We start from the raw sequence: 19066 nt of genomic DNA, 5'->3' as shown, positions 1-19066 counted from the left end.
AAATCTCTGCTACAGACTGAACATTCCACCATATCCTCCTCCTTGTCTCAACCCTTCTTTCCATCCTCTGATGATTATTGTCAAACTTTTTTTCCATTATTGATGTTTATTGTCAAACTATTCCTATCTGCTTTTCTGCTATTCCATCTGTTTCTCCAGCAGGCCCCTTAGCTCCGACTCTCAGCCACTTCTCTCGGCTCTGTCTGACACATCTTCTCCTTGAGATCGATGCAGCTGACAGCTCCGACTGAAGTTCTGCGTGGGGGCTTGTGATTTTTAGATGCGAAACGGCACAAAAAAAAACTCCCTATCCTCTGCTAAAAGATCTTTCTTGTATTTCTCTCTCTCTCTCGCTCTCTCAGTATGTCACTTGCTTTAAGAGAGAGGGAGAAAAACTAATGTCTTTTCTTTGGTTTCTATCTGAATCATTTCATTAGATATAACTCATGAGAGCACGAGGCCACAGGTGGAAGTGATGAACATGTGTGTTGTATAATGCTGGCCTTGCAACAAGAGCCCTAGACTAACTCTGATGCAGCCATTCACAAACATATGCTCACACATACACAGGTTTTCTTCCCACACTCAGTATACTGCAGTAGCACCTGTCTGTACTATATGCCACTGTATTTTTCATGTCTCAAAGATGCCCTAGATTCTGCTGCAGACATTTGGCAACCCGAGAAAAAAAAAAAAAAAAAACGATCATGCACTTTTTTTTCCTTGCTGCCACAAACAAATTTAGTATGCAGATAATAACAGAAAAAATTAAGAAACTGATAGAAAGAAAGAAAACTGCTGGTCAACAACCTACATTATTGACATCAACCTACATATTTTTAAAATTTAGATTCCAACCATGAAGCAAACTAGATTTCTACAATTACGACTCTACAACAACATCATCACTCAAGCTGCTAAACTCTAAAGACAAAACCTTGGATTTTATGTTCCATACCTGTGCTGTCAGAAAGAGGACGTCAAGGAAAAGAAAAATCTTGAAAATCACTCCGGGCAAGCCTTGACATTACATGTCTGTGAGGTAAAAGGTCAGACCCAGCAGAATCTTGCATGACTCTGGTAGTGGTAGGAATGACTTTATACACCCCATGCAAAGCCAATGGAGGAAAAAAAAGAAAAAGAAAAAAAAAAAGAAAAAAACACAACAGCCATCATTTTGGTTCAGACGGGTACAAGCACAAAGCATTTATAAAAAACAACCCTTGCAAGAGTCCCAAGACTCAGAAAAAAGCATAAGAAAGAACATATTGCATTCAACTGTTATGATTTTAGATTGAATAGATAGAGGGGTGATGAGGTGGCGCAGTAGGTAGTTCTGTTGCCTCACAGCAAGAAGGTCGCTGGTTTGAGCCTCGGCTGGGTCAGTTGGTGTTTCTGTGTGGAGTTTTCATGTTCTCCATGCGGTCGTGTGGGTTTTCTCCAGGTGCTCCAGTTTCCCCCACAGTCCAAAGACATTCGGTACAGGTGAATTGGGTAGGCTAAATTGTCCGTAGTGTATGAATGTGAATGAGTGTGTATGGATGTTTCCCAGAGATGGGCTGCAGCTGGAAGGGCATCCACTGAATGAATAGATAGATAGATAGATAGATAGATAGATAGATAGATAGATAGATAGATAGATAGATAGATAGATAGATAGATAGATAGATAGATAGATAGATAGATAGATAGATAGATAGATAGATAGATAGATAGATAGATAGATAGATAGATAGATAGATATAGACGGATGGATGGATGGATGGAGGCAGGGGGAGGGAAGGATGGATGGATGGATGAATGGGTTTTGTGGTTGGCTTACATGGATGAATGAATGAATGGATGGACGAAGAGACAGACAGACAGACAGACACCAAATCGATGTGCATAAATGAGCATCCGTCAAGGATTCTTGACTAAAATTCTAGCACTTCCCTCCAGCGGAGCGTGTGTGGGGCTCTAGCCAGTGGCAGAGGGAGGCTGGCTGTTGGCAGAGAGGTGTGATATTCCTGCCAATCCCCCTCTATCCCTCCGCCCTCTGATGGGAATATGGAGCTCGCTACAAGTAATTAAATCAGACACCATTCAGCTGCATAACTGCCTAAATTACAAGAATGACAGTGAAAAGGAAACATCAAAAGAAGCACATTGTGTATCTGTAATTGGTTTGGATTTAATTTGGAGTGCTACTAATGTATTTGCAACAAATATCTTCAGGCATTATCTGAAGCACAATCAGTAATTTGTTGCAATATAAAAGATGATTTAACAATATCTGGCGCCACAGAAGAGCACCACGGTTTTACTCAAGAGATCAGATGATCAGACCCAGTGGCTGTTTCGTGCAGTCTGGACATGCATGAGGGTTTTCTTTGCTCAAACTGTGTTTAGCTGAGACCTGCTGTGAAAGCGATCCTTCTTTTGATGCTGGCAGACAGAGAGGAAGTGAGAATGCTGGGCCTGAATGGAGACTGGAGGGTGGTTTTAACTGTCCCCTGTCAGACAACACTACAGACCACATTTATCAAGAAAAAAACAGATGCAAGGGGAAGAATGTATGCAGATAGCAGCATGTACACACATACCACTTAGGATTTATGGTTTCTATTAAAAGAAATGGATTATGTTTCCAAATAACTTTTTATAACAATAATCCAACTGAATGTTAGGGGTCAAATTGATTCAGATATGAATTGTGATTCCATCTTTAAGGTCATTTGCTTTCATTTACACGAAATTAATATTCGAGATGTTAGTTAATATAACAGTAACCATGTAAAGTTGCTTGAACACCTACCAACTATAATACTAGTTATAGTTATTATTTACTAGTACATACTAGTTATTTAGTATATATAGGGCTGGACTAATAAACAATATCATGACAAATTGTGATACAATTTATTTCGATAACGAAGATAAGCTCTGGACATTTTTACTCGATATTGATCTAAGAGCCAATCACACAGCAGCAATATGCGACATCACTAACCAATCAGCATGAAGTCAAAAGTCCATTTCCTACAGCACTTTGCTAAAAAACTCGACAAGATGACAAAAATAAAGAAATGACGAGTGGAAGCAGTGACGAAAGTAATCTAAACTTGAGTTAATAAACAAAGATGATTAAACTATCGACAAAAGGCAGCACAGATTCCGTTTTATGGATGTAGTTTGGCTATGTGAAGTGTGACAAGGAGCAGATTAAAAACATATGTAAAATATGTGCATGATTTGTGAATCAAGTCTGGAAACACAACCAACATATTTAATCACCTAAAAAAGAATCACCCCAAAAAAACCTGAAAGTCTTTCAATTTGTGTGGACTCACTGGAAATTATACTGTATATTTTTATTGTTTGAGTTTTGCACAATTATTTTACCTCGTAAGGCCAGATTGGTCTTTTTAAATGTATTTTACTATTTGTTTTAATTTAAGGCCAAATGTGTCATCTGTTTTTGCTAATAAACAATACATTAAGTTGTAATTTATTAAACACTAAATTTTTTTTTGTTGCATCAGTCATTGTTAGGATAATAACATTAACAATTTAAATCAGAATTTATCGTTACTGTTCAATATGGAAAACAAAAAAAATTACAGAGTTTGCATTTTTGCCATATCGCCCAGCCATAGTTTCATATTTTCAAGTTTCTTGCAAATCTAATTTTTCCCCCACCAAATATTCATTCATTCATTTTATTTTCGGCTTAGTCCCTTTATTAATCAGGGGTCACCACAGCGGAATGAACCAACTTATCCAGCATATGTTTTACGTAGCGGATGCCCTTCCAGCCGCAACCCAACACTGGGAAACACCCGTACACACCCATTCACACACTCACATACACTACAGACAATTTAGCCTATTCAATTCACCTGTACCACATGTCTTTGGACTGTGGGGGAAACCAGAGCACCCAAGGAAACCCATGAGAACACGGGGAGAACATGTAAACTCCACACAGAATAACAACTGATCCAGCCGACCTTTTACTATAAGGTGATTGTGCTACCCACTGTGCCACCGTGCTGCCCTCCACCAAATATATAATGTATTAATCATTTAAAATATTCTGCAATATCTATTTCAAAGTAGCTAATAAAAATCATGAAAGTCAAACAAACAAAACATCCATATGTTAAGAACGGTGGTGAACAATAGAGATTTGTTAATTTAAGTCATATGTTTTCCTTTCCATTTTTCTGTTCCTAATACTGTTACATTTAAAGGATTTGTTATGGAGTTACTTGTAGGTTTGCAAATGGTTCACTTTAGGCTAAAATGTACACTGAAAAAAATAATCATTGGATTAACTAAATTTTTTTAAGGTAAAAAATAGAGATGTCCCAATCCGTCTTTATTGCCCTCAAGTCCGAGTCATTTGATTTTGAGTATCTACAGATACCGAAACCCGATCTGATACTTAATACATAAAAAGAAACAGATCCAGGATGTTCTTTTTTATTATTCACTTTATTTTAACATTCAACAACTCTGTTAACAAACAAAGCACTTCTGTAAGTAGCTTAAACAATCAAATAATAAATAACATAAATGCTTAACTTTTGGACTTCAGTGCAATAGTAAGTTTAAAAGCAATCTAGTATAAAACAAATAGCACTTCAACCTAAAATACACGGCAGGCATTCCAAAGTTTACATATATCACATTTTGCTAGGGCAATGTTGTCGTCATCAACTTTATAATACCTCCAGATCGCAGACATACTCGCGCTTTCCGCTTTCTAGATGCTTCAGTGTTCTACGTTGCCGGCATTTAACCAACATTTAAAAAATATATCTATATTTTGCTTGTTCAAACTACTTATTTAAAATGAGCTAAAACAACACAATTCTTGGGATTTCATTTTGACAACTTAATGTTTTTGTTTAATCTACATAAATTTACTAAAAGTGTTAAGATGACTTAATCAGTTTGTGTTGGGACAACATGAATGAATTGTGTGGAACCCTATATTTGTTTTAGAGAGCTGTAGTCTAACATTGTGCCACCGCATAACTATAGATGTGTTAAAAATTTTATATATATATATATATATATATATATATATATATATATATATATATATATATATATATATATATATATATATATATATATATATATATATATATGAGTCCTGATTAAGAGGTAAAGTTTGATTCCGATCAAGTCTGAAACTGCATGATCAGGGCCAATTTCCAATCATGTGCTCGTATCTGGACATCCCAGTAAAAAATGTATATGTGCTGAATAATTTATTTCAGTTACAGCATATTTGACATCATTGGCCTATTTTAGGTTATTATTAAATTAATGAAACTATAAAATGTGTCTTATGAGTGGCTGAAACATTTTTTTTTTTTTTTTTAACAATGGTTTCTTTAATAACGGCTAGAAAATTAAACATATTCAACTACATTATCTGGGTAGCTGAAATGCCCCCCTGGGAAAACTGCTGCCTTTTATCAAAGCTATCAAACAAAACCTCTCTAAATTAAAAGGCAATGTGGCCACTGTGATAGTCAAAGGAAAGAGCATTTGTTTGCTTATTAATTTTTAATTGTTGCACTTAAATGGTTTCACCAGATAATGCAGCCCTGTGCTACTTAATTTCATCTCCTGAGTGCTAGTTAGTAAATGTGAGATAAATCTTCCCAGTAGTTGTATACTCAAGGTTCCTTAGCTGGAGAAATTCACAAGCAATATATTTTTTTCTTTTTAAACATTAATTCTGTATATGGAGATATCATTTGCATTGTAAGAAACTAAATAACATTTTTTTCTCAGCAACCACCAGCCCTAACAAAGCAAGTATTGAAATGAGTCAAATTCTTCATTGGCAGTACAAGAAAACAAAGCATACAGCACACAGACGAGGAGATCAAACGGTGTCACTTATTGGTTTCCATGTTGCTACTTGTACTTACATTTCGTAACAGCTCTGTAGAGTCTCCCGAGTGACTGAGCACACAAAACTATTCTGCACGGGAAAGCTGCTGCTTTGTGATCATCTAAATGTATCTACGGAAATCAATAGTCTGAATGTGCAAAAGTGAAGAACATCAAATAGAATAGACTGAGACGATGTGCATCGGAGCCTGCTGTATTGGCTGGTTTTTAAATCCTTTTTACCAAACTACACACAAAGCTTCCAAGAAACAGATAAATGAATGCAAATGATGGAGCGCTTATACACTCTAAAAAATGTCAGGTTATTTCAACCCAATTCTGGGTGTAACAAGAAATAGCCCAGCTACTGGGTTTTATATTTCTATTAATTTAATAGGACCAAATTTAACCGATTGTTCGGATTAGTCTATATTTTACCCAATTTGTGTTTAAATAACCCAGGATTTTATAGTGTAGCCTCTGATTAGAAAATGAATTACTAATTGCAAACCATTACATTTTTTTGGGACTAGACTTCATTTAAACTTTTTTACGCACAATTTTTCATTCTCAATTAATCTAGAGCCAATGTCATCCACTAAATAAATAAATCATGAGGTAACATTTCCGGTATCGAGACCAATTCTCACCTCTAATTCTACCCAATACCTATTGGATATCCAATACCCAAACTATAACCTTAATACATATTAATACGAAGCAAATTGGTAGTCTGTAAAAGTTGTAGTTAAAGAACTGATAATAGCAATAATTTTACCTTAAAATAAAGTGTGACTAATCAAAAACTCATTCATTCATTCATTTTCTTTTCAGCTTAGTCCCTTAATTAATCTGGCGTCGCCACATCGGAATGAACAACAATCAAAAACTTCCATCCTAAAATGTATTCTAAAAGTACAACAAAAATCAAGAACACCTTATACCTCATGTGTGCAATATACACTTGTTTGGGGCCTTATAAACATGAAGAGAACTCTAAATTTAATTAGATATGTTAAATTACAAACTAATCAGTGACTTCATAAATTCAAAACAGTATAAACAGAGGTTCAATTATTCATCCATTCATTTTCCTTCAGCTTAGTCCCTGGTTTTTTAGGGGTTATCAAAGTGGAATGAACCGCCAACTACTCCAGCATATGTTTTACTCAGAGGAAGCCCTTCCAGCAACAACCCAGTACTGGAAAAAGTACATTGCGCCACTAGCTTAATGTCAGGTGACTCAAGCTCTTCACAGCCTTCAACTGCAGCTCGTGCTGTATTGAACAGACACACGCCACTTCATAACTATAGCGGCCATTTTTTCAACTGAACTAAATTTATTTTTGATGTCTTAGTTACACTATATTTGGAGGGCTGGAACAAACTGTCTTAGGGGCCGGGTTCGTCCAGTGGGCCACCAATTGAATAGCCCTGCTTTAAGCTATTAAGAAAATGTTCATAAAAGTCACCTTTATCATTTTTAATCATACAACTTGTGGGAAGAAATATTAAGGACCCAAGGCGCAATTCAAAACCAAAAAAATAATAATAAATAATAAATTGTAAAAAAAATAAAAATAAAAACAAGAATCATATATGGATATGGAACACTGAAAATTTACTGATATTGTTTACAGTGTACAAAATGTTTCATGAAGTTCAAATGTGCGCATGAATATGAAAAACATACACAATTATAAGTGGATGAGACCCCATGTCCTTTTAAAGTCACTATCATATCTAAATTAAGGCCCACACCTTTGCCTTCTCAATCTCCTTCCCTCTTGTCTCCCAGGGCTGATTGCCTCCCTGGTTGGATGTCATTTATCCCCTTTAGCTGTCGAGGTGTGGGCCAGGCTCCTCTCAGCTCTCTGTCAGCTCTGAGGGACCAATGTTCTAAGGTTGTGACCGTGGTTAACTGGCTGTCCTTTTCGCCCACCCCGGGACGGCACACGCTGACACCATGAGTCAGCCTCCTGTCTGCTCCTGCACACCCCCTGGGATCCACTGGCCTGGCTGAGGATACTGAGACCCATTTTTTTCAGATTCCATAGGATTATAGTATATTGCTATCAAGTACTGGATGTATTTGACTGTAAACTGTCTGCATGATGTCCATGTAATGACCCTGAGTGTTGACGCAGTTCAAAGAAGCGCTAAATGGCATTTAATATCAACAGATTGTGGGTTATTCAAAGTGTTTTTACAGTAATGGCAGAGACACTTTGATTAAAGTATGCAGACCAATGCATCCACAGGGGGCAAATGATAGATACTTTTGAAGATGCATCTGCTCTTGAAAACCGAATGCAAGGGATTTTTATTATTCCCAAAGGATGGGAAGAGAAAAATATATGCATACCATACAGACACATTAATTGAGAAAAAAAAAAAAAGTCAAAACAAATAAACTGAAGGTGCGGGTGTTTTTGACAGCTGTCTGCAGTGTTATTGAGTGAGTTTGTAATTGTCATGCAGCGGGCGGTTCATGGCCGAAAGGGAGCGATTGAAGATGTTTTGGTGCTGCCAGTCAGACACATATCAGCCTTCTAAAATGATCCACTGAATATTCATTAGGTTTAGCTCACTGAGAAAAAGACATATGCCTAGGGTTGCTCCGTAATAAAAGCAGCGGAAACATTAGACTTGTGTAAGTTAATGAGCGCTAGTGTTTTTCTCTGACCTCCTTTGATAGTGCTAGCATGCCAATGCATTTCATTACAGCTCAGTTATCTGAATGCTGTTTAATAGTAGAGCTACAAAAGTTTTTTTTTCTGAATTATGCATAATGGCATTGAAAAATTTGGATAGTGTGAGCTACCTCACAGTTTCATTTAGCATTCTCCAGATGGACATATTAAAGAGGTAGTCCAGAGTGTATTTTTAAGGTTAAGCTGTGTTTATAAGATGCAAAACCATGTGTGCTCAAGCTTCTTTTGAAAAAAGAATCACGTTATTTTTTCATAAATCTTAATCTGATTATTTACAGCCACTCAGCTAACATGAAAACAACCACGTCACCAAGAAAAGCGTCATGTCCATACAAGCATGTGCTTTTGTGCTGTGTAAATACTGTCGGTTAGAGTAGCTGTTAGCTCTATCAGTTTGAGTCTGAATCAGAGAGAAAATGACACAGAGGAACAGCTGAACCTCACGCCTGCTCTCTAAAATCTTTTTATGGTTGGAGCTGCTCTTTCTTTGAGAAGTTTTTAGCTGAATCCAGCAATGAACTGGAAGCTGTCCTTTGTCAAATGCTAGCTATATATTTTTTAATAATTTTTTGGAACATAATCAAAATTAAACTGTAAGCACTTCTTCTTTGTGTCGTGTCCTTTGGAAGCCCAAATAAAGAAACAGAACAAGCTCTGTGGAAATAGCAGCATTTGGACGGCGATTTAGCTTTCTTTTGATATAGCATTATAGTGCCTCTAGCCACAGTCCTTCGCTGCGCAGGGTGTACGTATATCCTGAAGCGTTTGTGATCTCATTAGTAGGCCCACACAGAATTTTCCGCAGAATTCCACAGATTTCTACAGATTTTTAGCCCATCATTAATTCTGTTTATTTACTTGAGTAAATGTGTGTACATCTAAATTTATTTAGTTTTTTAATTAATTACAGTAATATTATTGACTAATATGAATGTTCATCTGAATTATGTTCAATGCAGTTTGTAAAGCAATATTTTCTGTCTTTTAGTAGATATCTTAAATGAGACTCTTGCTTTGTGTAACCAAATAAAGTGAATCTAATTAGATTTGCAATTTAAACGTTAAATAGAAGTTAAAAAGATATTACTTTATATTTCACATATTAAGGTTTTTATATTCCTAAAATAATTCCGCAGAAATCTGCAGATTTTTACCAAAATTCTCCGCAGAAATAGCAAAAAACGTCCGCAGATTCCGTCTGGCCCTGCTCATTAGCCAGGATGTATTTTTTTTGTAGTCCCCAAACTTCATTTGCTATAGGCTTTGCTAAACTAACTTTGTAAAAGCCAATGCCGCCCTTAGCATTGAACTTTGAGCGTATTACATACAGAGATGTTGTTTATGTTCGAACACCTATATTACCCATCAACTAAAGTTTAAAATATAAAATTGTAGTGGACCACCTCTTTAAGTTAAATGAATCACTTTTAATTAACTGAATGTATTGAAAATCTGAAATGAAAAATTAAAAGTACTAGTCTATGTTTAGTCTAAATATAACAATAGGCATTTGTGTCCTCTTATTTAGAATTTGTGTCCATAAGACCACATTAAGATCCCCTGGTTCTAATATCTGACCTGTCTAAAATGGCAGTACTGCTGCCAAAACAAATACTGACCATCAGATCGCTTCATCCCAAGCTCTTTTCTGCTCCACTGAAACCCAAGTTCATTAAAAGTTGGGGAACAGTTGTGAAATTGCCAACACAGGAAAGACTTCAAGAAGTAAGGCAGGCAGAACATTGTCCAGAAGAAGATTTGAATGGGATTGTAAAAGCTTTGCTTGTGCTCTCTTTGGTGTACCATCTCTCCTAACTTGGACTTGAAAAATACAGAGCTAAGCCAGTCGCCCAGACAGCTGCCAGAATACACATCACTGCTGCATGCTAAGAAGTCCACTTCAGCCTGAAAGCAGTCCCACACCGTGATCCAGATCCTGAACTCTCAGCCTTTGTTTCCTCTGCCTGCATCTGAATCAGTCCCACATGGAGGAATGGGGAATAAAAAGGTGAAACCCACTGTGAAATCACCTGATGTCCAGTGTCAAAAGCAAAGCTATTCCTGCTCCACGTTAAGCCTAGATAAGCAACACAAGCAAGCTGATAGTCATACAGGATTGATGTTCTCAGCATTTTGGGCTTAAACCCTCAAACGCAGATCCTAAACACACAGTAGTCAATAACCCTGAAAGATGAGACGAGAACAGAATGTTTCATATCGAATGAATAATCCGCTAAATGCACTATAGAATTAAGTTAATGTAGAGAAAATTTGGCAAAGTCATCAAACTGACAGCTACGCCGAGCTCAACCTTGAAGCAATCTCTTTATTGAAAAGAGTTTACATGAAACGATTATGACAGAAGACATGCCTAGCCTTCCAAATTGCCAGTTTAAAAATAGACAGCCGAAACAACTTTGGACGGAGATAATTCTGTGGAAAGGCCTGTCGACTGGGGAGAAGAGCGGCTTATGCTGTGTTCTTATCTACGAGCAGAATAAACCCCGACGCCGTGACACATGGCACGCTGGCACACACCTCTGCTTTCATCCATTCTCTGAAAGCAGAACAGAGATCAAAAGCATTAGCAGAATTCAGTGCCAGTGTAAAGCACCGCTAGAGATCTTTAGCGCTCACATACTATGACATACTAAATGGGTTTTCTCTCAGCAGCAGACGAAAAAACATGCTCTGATAACATGACATCCAAGCAAAAGTCTCATTAATTGGCAGAAGTCTAATACAAAGTTCATGCGGACCTGGTTTTTCACCGTAACCAGTGCTGTGAATGCGTGAAATAAGAAATGTGATTGGGACATAGGAGACCATTCCACTGCAGACCAACATAGCTGACAGTTGTTAAAGAAGAAACACTCACTACGTTTCATCAGTTATGGAATTATTTTCCTTAATCTGAATAAGACAATAATTTGATTAAGGTGTTTACATGAGCTGCTTTTTCAAGGTTCCTTTCATGATCCTGTTTTACATGTTATAGCACATAATTCGATTACCATCGAGTCACCACTCTGTCCACATATCCTCCAGAGTTGTAATTTCGGGTGTTTCATTTTTAATTTGTCGACTTTAACTTTATTAAATTTTTCGATTAAACATTACCTACATCGCTTAAGCAGAGCAAAAAAAAAAACAAAACTGACCCCTCCGAGGATGCTATGAATGATCTGAACATGGTGAAACATTTGCATCAACATCAACAGACCCTATCGGCGAAGTTTAAATCTAACATTTCCACTCGTGAGGAGAAGATGGACTGCTTCCATTCTACACTGTCAGATCACACACAAAAAACTGCCTCATTTGAATGAAATGCCAACATACTCTACAGGTGGGTTCTGGCGAAGACCTGTATGAAATTACAAGATAAAGTTGTGGACCTTGAATCATATAGCCGCCAGAATAATATTCGGATTGTGGGCATATCAGAGTCGCTTAAAATCGGCATACTCCACATGTCTTAATTGGATTTCTGTTTAGTTCGATAATGACTTTAGTCGGATTAAGGTTATCAAAAATTGCTGTTTACATGGCAGACTCTTAATCAGAGTATTGTCTTATTTGTATTAAAATCGCATGATTATTATCCATGTAAACGTACTTAGCGTTTCAAATTAATGGGGGCCGAGAGAACGTAACGTGCTACAACTAAAGAAAACATGCAATTACAAAAAACGGCAGCAAATTGAAAAATCTTCATCACTTTGACTGCACACGTGCTTTATTTTCACACAACCCAAACACATTTTTTTAAAAAGTGTCGCATTTTCACACAAAGCAAGCAATCAATAAAAGGTGCTGCATATTCTCACAATGCAAACAATTTACGAAAAAGCACTGCATTTTCTCACAACACAAAATAAATATTTTAAGACGAACCTAAAATGTGACAGACCCGGCTATTTAGGTTATAGTTATTTAGGCTAAAAAAAAAAAAAAAAACTCATCTTTTAAAGATCACCTACAACTTCACTGAGCAATAATCACGGCACAGCGGCGTCTATCACGTTTTTGGGTCCCCTTGAAACTTTTACGCTGTGTTTCGTTGTGACAAAAAAAAAAGCAGCACATTTTATTAATTGTTTGCCTTGTGTGAAAATGCAGCATGGTTTTTAAAAAATGTGTGCAATGCAGTTTTTTTTGTAGTTGCACATGTTGTCAGAAACTGCAGCACGTTAAGTTATCTCGGCTACCATACAGATTGACCAAATATATTTCTCTTTGAGATATTCATCTAAACTCTAAATAAAAAATGTGCAACAGGCTTCAGAGCACAATGTGAAACTTTAGCCCCTTTCACACAGTGATACCGGTAAATATCAGTAAAATTTCCGGAACGACTTTACCGGTATATTCAAAAAAGCGCTGTTCACACAGGCGAGGACGTTACGGAAATTTTCCGGAAAAGAGCATTCACACATCCATTAAAAACTACCGGTAAATTCTGACATCATTCACCACAAATGAGCTTTAAACGGCTGCGCTTGTATTTGTAAACATTTGACTAAATTACAAACTCTGTGGATGATCAATATTGTGAACAACTTTCTCAGGATCACTTTCGCATGTCGAGATGTTCATAATATGTGCGTGTGCTGGCGCTCACAGGCTGTTTCACAGGCACACGATTGTAAACAAACAACGGCTTATCATAAGCATCTCATCGATGATTATTTACACAGTTGGCATTAAGAAGAACATATAAACGTGATCTGACTAACTTCTAGCAGCTAAATGTGTCTGGAAAAATAATCAAAGGCTTTTATCCTCACAAACCGCGCGGACTTAAATGCGTCTGACTGTTGTGATTGGCTAAAGCAGATGTCTCACGTCAGCACGTTTTAGACGTGCACGCGCTTATTACGGCAATCTTCCTTCTGCATTCACACAGCTTAGCATTCTGGCAAATTGCCGGTAATGTTACAACTTCTCTTTCCGGAAAATAGCCAGAACGAATTTACCGGTATTTTCAAAAAGGACCTGTTCACACATACAACCTTTCCGGAAAATTGCCGGCAATTTTCCGGAAAGGTCTGTATGTGTGAAAGGGGCTTTTGATAAGTCATTCATCTATGAAAAAAAGCTGAAGATAACCTATCAAAATAAAAATTGCTGATTTTAGGTTTTAGAAACTGCATTTAATTTATTTCTATGAAGGCTGTGTGAAAACTTTTGGTTTAAAAGAAAATAAGAAGTTCATATAAAAAAAAAGCAAAGCAAAATCTTAAATACATACACAATATTAAAAAGTATACAATAAAACAAAACCCTTGTATTTTATTTAACACTTATTTTTTATTTTACAGTATAATAATATTAAGACATTATAGTTTGAAAAAGTATCTATAAAAACAATAACAGTAGTATTATTTATTTTATTATTTATTTACCACCATCTCCGCAGAGTGAGCAGATATCAAGATGCTTTAATGAGAGCTAGACTGAAAAACCTATGTGCATTCCTGACCACGACCTCGTTTGCCAATCACAAATATATGTGCCGTGAAGTTTTTTTAATTGAGCTGATCACAGTTAAATGTAAACTGCACCGACAGCTTTAGGCAACCATAATGGGTCCTGCTCTCATGGCTCACTCTAGAGGAAATGTTTGAGGGGAAATACATTAGGAGGAGTAATTAGGATTATTAGCAGGGTGTAATTTGCTCAAGAGGGAATAAAACAAATTGCCGAGGCGTTTCTAAGCTAAATCGAAAATGAATACAAAATTACTGGCATGATGAATAGAGGGATTTTACAAATGTTGACACGAAGGGCCCTGGAGTCACCACCAAGTCGCCTAATGAGCAAAGACCGCCTCAGGGTCCAGACATATTGTGTCAGAAACTGTAAATGCTGACCTGTGGTTTTCATATAGCCACCTTCTGTGTTCATATTTATTGCCCATATGAGTCTTTGTAAAAATAAAAGAGCTGTAATCACCACTTGCATGCATCTGATTTGGGGTGAATCGAAGAACTTTTCTGGATGTTAGGAAAATTATTCTGCTTTTTCTCAATCCACAAAGCAGATTTACATTCTCACAAGTTCTTCCACATGCATGCGAGGTTTTGTTCTACTCGCTCTACTGCTGCTTCTCTATGAAAGAGCAGCTTGAAACAATAGGAGCCACGAGAAAAAGGCCCTAATGAGATTTCTTCAAATTCCGGCATACATCAGAGAAAATAGCCCGTAGTATGGCGGCTGTCGTTTTGAGCTATGAAGTTTGGTGGGGAGGGAGAGAACGAGCACATTAAACACCATTAAAGAGCCCCTTAACACGCCCCGAGATGAGCCGTTACTCCCTGAGCAACATCTGAGGCTCAATGTGTGTCACTAAATCACTTCATTTCTATTCTCTAATGTGCAGCGAGAGGATACGTAATACATTTTAAGCCAAGGCTTTTGAAAACGACGACCTACTGAAGTTACGCAAGCTTCTCTGTAGGCTGTCTTCTCTGACTGAGGACAAAGATACACCTCCCTTCAGAGTATACGTGGATAGCCACTAAAAAATGAAGAATAATGCCCTCAGTTTCCACTGTGAGATAATTAATATGAAAAAAAAAATCATATAATAAAATGTAATGCTGAATAGAGAAGTTGTGTGGGTTGTGGTTGAGACAGAGAGATTGAAGGAGAGGTGAAGGGGAAAACGGGTATTATCAGATCCTTCTTCATTATATTCAGGCTATTTATGATAACTAAACTGCAAAAATGGGTCATTTGGAAATCACCATTACAACAATGAACAAATAAACAAAATGACCAAAATGAGAAACAGAATAAGTTAGCCAATCATAACTAGTGGTGTAAAGTAACAAATTCCAAATACTCAAATTACTGTAACTGAGTAGTGTTTCGGGAATTTCAATTTATTAAGTAGTTTTAAAAAAGGTGTATTTTTACTTTCTCTTGAGTACAGTTTTAGTGCTGTGTCGGTACTTCTACTCCTACTTTCCTTTAACCTGCAGTCACTACTTTATTTCTTCTTGTCTATGGGTATTACAAAAATCAGTCCTGTAATTCCTGTCCAATCAAATCGCACATAGAAGGTAAATGCCATAAATTACCTCAAGACATGGGTAGTTTATAATTGCAGCAAACTGTTGGAAGCATTAAAAGTGTCCAAGAGGATGTCCAAAATCTTTACACACATTGACCCAGAAACTGTTTAGATCAGGGGTCACCAACCCTGTTCCTGGAGAGCTACCTTCTTGCACATTTCAGTTGCAACCCTGACCAAACACACCTGTTTGTAATTATCAAGTGCTGCTTTAGGTACTATTAATTGGTTCAGGTGTGTTTGATCAGGGTTGGGACTGAATTCTGCAGGAAGGTAGCTCTCCAGGAAGAGGCTTGGTGACCCCTGGTTTAGATGCATTTCACTGAAGAGATGATGGATGTTTACTGTATGATGACTGAAATGGCCTTAAACACCCAGCAGGCACAAGATGTCAACATGACGCCAGATTGACGTTGTACCCCAACGTCGTGGAAACATTGTATTTTGTTTGGAAATGAAAATCAGGTTGACATCAGAACCCAACGTCAAGCTGACATCAATGTCCAACGTCCAACCAAAAATCAGCCGAATATCAATGTCTAATGATGTTACAGCTTGTGTGCCTACTGGGCAATAACTAAATGCACTACAGAATGTTACGTTTACACACATCCACAAACTACATGTAAATGCATCAGCTTTTAACTACGTAATACTCACTAGTCACTACTCTTGAGTACTTTTCAACAGATACTTTTACTCCACTTGCACTACATTTTTTGGCAAGTAATGTTACAATTACTTCAGTATGATTTTTCAGTACTCCTTCCAACACTGATCATAACAGAGGAAATGTATATATCCAGGACTTGCAAAATCTGGAAGCCCGACATCCCGGGGTTATTGAGTGTTTAGTCAGGCTACCAAAATATCCACCTGCACAGGAGGCCAATATATTTCAATGCTTTTACATTCTCTCACAAAGTGGATAATTATGCTTGTGCTGTGCTGCTTATACAGTAGCAATAAATCCACTTGTTGATAATAAAGGAGAAAAGTCACAATATTATCATGTACCTCTCAAATAATGTAACATGGTGTTTCTATCAGTTTAATCGCTTGTTCTGTACTGAATCTACAGCACTGAAGCGCACAAACACTCGTCACTCACTCTGAGATCACACTGACATATGATTCAGATACAGCAATATACTGAGCTGAGTTTTAAATGTAATAATCATATGTTTTATATTTAAATCACGTTAACGTGTCTCTAGCAGCAGCATAAACAAAACATCCTCCTGATACATTCCGTTACCTTACATGCCAGTTTAAAATAATGACTTCAACAAAGTGACATTTATTTAGGGACAACTTAAAAATAATAATAAAATAAAATAAATAATGGTAACACTTTATTTTGATGGTTCATTTGAATATTAGTAAACACTGCTTAATGTCTGTTGATACTGTTCTTTCAACAGACATTTAACTGACTATAAGAAACTTTGCAAGAATATGTCAACTTAAACTAACACTAAACCCCAACCTAACAGTCTACTTATAATCTAATGTGTAATCTTAGTTGGCATGTTATAATCTTAGTTGGCATATATATGCAATGTAACTTCAATTCAACAAGCGGACCATCAAAATAAAGTGTGACCTAAATGATTTATAACACGTTCATTTCTTACATCAGAATTGTAAAGAACTGTACAGTTTAATAGGACATGTCTTTCTTTTGTTCGTAAACAAGCTGTCTCACATCATAAACTATTTCAAGCGATGCGAAATTAAAAATATATATATATCTTTATGCATTAATTCAATATCAAGATACGTTAGTTAGCCATTCAGTTAACGAAAAAAAGTTACATTTTTAACTATGCTAGTGTGCATGTCTTTGTGAAAAGTATCTGCAGAACAGACGCACATGCTTAAAAAAGATAGAATACACATCATCAAGTTAATAAGAATACGTTAATGTCATCTGTCTACTTTTTGCAATAATTCAACAGGATCGGTAAATAACTGGCAGTCGGCCTGTGAAAGGAAATGTCTGTTTAATTTTTGGACTTACACTTAGTTAAAGGGATAGTTAAAAGGGCAGTTACCTAAAAATGAAAATGCACCCACTATTTACTTCTTTCACTTGTTTTAAACCTGTTTGAGTTTTTATTCTTTCTGTTAAAAACATATAAAGATTACTCGGTAACATATTTAAATGGCTTTATAGCTGCAAAAAATAAACTGAAACGATGTTCACTTAATCATTTTTTGGTTATTTAAAAAAAATTATTTAAGTAAAATATTACAATTTTATCATAGTATGTATATTTTTGCTTTTATTTAATAAATAATGGGTAACGCTTTCTTTTACAACCCGCAAAGTACCGCGTAAGTACAGTGAAATTACAGTGTACTTTTCTGTACGTACTGTGTAAGTATAATGAACGTATGTGTAGGTATGAGGGAACAAACCGTAATGCTTGGGTAAAAAGGGGGTAACAACCAGATGTTCATCACAAAAATTACCGCGTAAGTACAGTGAAATAACGGTGTACTTTTCTGTACCTATAGTGTAAGTATAAATAACGTTTACATAAGTATAAGGGAACAAACTGTAATGCTCGGGTAATAAGGGGGTAACAACCAGATATTTAGCATGAAAGGTACCGCTTAAGTACAGTGAAATAACGGTGCACTTTTCTTTAAATTGCAAAAGAACAAACCATAATGTTTGCGTAAAAGGGGAGTAACAATAAGATATACATCACGCAAAGAAGTATATTAAGTTTACGATGTACATTTCTTCAAGTATTGTATACATATAAAGAATTATGCAAGGATGGTGACAACCTATTGCTATCTGCATATGTACTGTATATGCACCTGCGTGAGTACATTAGTACTCTTATTCAGTGCTTGGGTTTTATATGGGGTGTTTAATGAATAAAAGGTTTACAACCTGTGAAATTATGAACCCTTATTGTATACTGTATGTATTTTAAATCTGCAATTCAATATAAAATATATTTCCATACACTACTTACCTTATGTTTACTCGTCGATCTCACCAAAGCCATCAATGTCTCCATAACTCACTATCAACAAATAACTTTGCATGACATAGGCCTACCGTCAGGGTTCAATGCAGATTAAAACAGGCTCGCATCTTTACTGCTGTTGCACAGGGGGGCTAACTGTTGCATTTCAGTAAATGTATAGCTGATGCTTTATAGAAAAATCTAGTAATTTGGTCTTCAATCAATAAAAACTGCGGCTGTAGTTTACTCTGTTCTTAGTGTTCAAGTATACACTAGTATGTTAAAGTTCAGCTTCTTCCCTATTTGTTCCCTGTAGTTAAAGGGTAAATACAGTATTTGTTACCTCCTTGTTACCTGTACTTACAGGGTAAATACCACATTTG

At 36.5% G+C, this 19066-nt stretch overlaps 1 protein-coding gene across 31 annotated transcripts in view; it reads right to left on the bottom strand.

Moving 5' to 3' along the window:
* The window catches only part of ntng1a (netrin g1a), a 246632-nt gene that overhangs the window by 109010 nt on the left and 118556 nt on the right, over positions 1–19066 (bottom strand). The gene's annotated exons all lie outside the window — the stretch shown is intronic.

This window comes from Danio rerio, chromosome 24 (assembly GCF_049306965.1).
Source record: "Danio rerio strain Tuebingen ecotype United States chromosome 24, GRCz12tu, whole genome shotgun sequence".
NCBI classification, from domain to species: domain Eukaryota; kingdom Metazoa; phylum Chordata; class Actinopteri; order Cypriniformes; family Danionidae; genus Danio; species Danio rerio.
This window is presented reverse-complemented; position numbering and strand designations above follow the sequence as displayed.